The sequence below is a fragment of the Vespa mandarinia genome, chromosome 9 (assembly GCF_050613455.1).
Source record: "Vespa mandarinia isolate Hongniang chromosome 9, ASM5061345v1, whole genome shotgun sequence".
Taxonomy (NCBI): Eukaryota; Metazoa; Arthropoda; class Insecta; order Hymenoptera; family Vespidae; genus Vespa; species Vespa mandarinia.
In genome coordinates this window covers 7,402,501-7,404,143 of record NC_140818.1, presented here as the reverse complement: position 1 = coordinate 7,404,143, position 1,643 = coordinate 7,402,501, and the positions used below count along the sequence as shown (strand labels likewise).

Genomic DNA, 1,643 nt, shown 5'->3' with positions numbered 1-1,643 from the left:
TTTCAAATGTTTTTTCTCTTTTTTTTTTTTTTTTCTTTTTCTTTTTCTCATTTTACATGCCATAGAGAGGGACCTCGCGAAGCAATGGCGGAGCGATATCTCGTCCAATACAATCTTTCAAACGATCTCAAAACATAATAATCCTTCGTCATTCCCCGACGGCCATTCACATATCATAAATATCTGTATATAATATATTTATCTGAAATCTTAACCGCGACGCACGTGTGTTTGCTTATGCGATGTATTTATAATGTATTTTTATTTTAGGTTTTCTTTTTTTTTTTTTGTTCTTTTCATTTTTTCCTTTTTTTCATTTTTATCCTTTTTTGTCACTAGAGTAATTGCGTGTCACCAGTGTACATTCTCCAACGCGTGTGTGTATGCTTGTCCGAAAACGTTCCTTCTCTGTCTCTTATTTCTTTTTCTTTTTTTCTTTTCTTTTTCTTTTTTCTTCCCCACTTTTTTCTCGATTCCTCTTTTTACGTATATAATAATATAATATAATATAATATAATATAATTATAATATATAATATAATCATATAATATAATATAATATCATTCCTGTTCTTCCTCTTAAACAACGTATAACTCCGATAAACATTGTCTTTACACGTATCATCTATTTTTGACATCGCGACGAAAAAATCGATTCGACTATTCTCAAAGTACTCGTACGAAACGTGTACGAAACTTTTAACGATAAACCGTATCGATATATCGACAATTATTTAATTACGGCTAATTACATTGCGACAGGTATACATGTATGATACAAATGTGTTTTATCTTCTTCCTCTTCTTCTTCTTCTTTTTCCTCTTCCTCTTCCTCCTTCTTCTTCTTCTTCTTCTTCTCCTCCTCCTCCTCCTCCTCCTCCTCCTCCTCTTCTTCTTCTTCTTTTACCTTTTTCATAGTTTTTATAAATTTTACATTTCGACCGATCGGTATAAATGATCGATCGTCATTTAAACATCGTTATTTATTTCAATCGAAAGAAGAAGATAAGAAAAGAAAGAAGCGTTCCAATCATTTTTTCTTTTTTTTCACTCGCACGAAGCTCGAAAAGGTTTCATTTTGATCGATGCTCGATCTCACGATACAAATAAATAACTTTCGATACCCGTGACTCGGACTCGAATCGTGCCCCACGCTCTTAAATCGTACAACATTACAATTATAATTACAAGTTACGCACAGCCGCATGAAGAAACGATAGGGAATCGTAAATCGTTCCGGCCGAGATCGAGATCGTCGTAATGACCTTCGAAGCGACGTCACTGGTTCTCTTTTACTTTTTTTCTTTCTTCCTTTCTTTCTTTCTTTCTTTCTTTCTTTCTTTCTTTTTCTTTCTATTCTTTCATTCCTTTCTTTTCTATCGTTTCCTTTACCCTTATATATATCACTTTTTTTTTCTTTTTTTCTTTTTCTTTTTTTTTTCTCTCTCTATTTCCACTGACCGATTTTATCATTATTACGTCATCGTGTGTGACGATAATTACTCGATTCTTTTTCAAATTCGATTCGATAAACGAACGAAGGATCGATTAATACTAGCTCAATATTATCAAACTTTACCGATCAAAATAATCAATCTGTAAAATCTTTCGCAAATTTCCTTTTTACCCTCGATCTTCTTTTAC

The 1,643-nt window shown here is 32.5% G+C and overlaps 1 protein-coding gene across 10 annotated transcripts in view; it reads right to left on the bottom strand.

Moving 5' to 3' along the window:
- Nucleotides 1-1,643, bottom strand: part of LOC118440219 (putative receptor-type tyrosine-protein phosphatase mosPTP-1) — a 336,478-nt gene continuing 334,835 nt past the window's right edge. For all 10 annotated transcript variants that reach the window (XM_035862935.2, XM_035862933.2, XM_035862934.2 and 7 more), the window contains one exon: nucleotides 1-1,643. This exon is cut by the window's right edge and continues 3,424 nt beyond it. The gene's annotated coding sequence lies outside the window, so the exon portion shown is untranslated.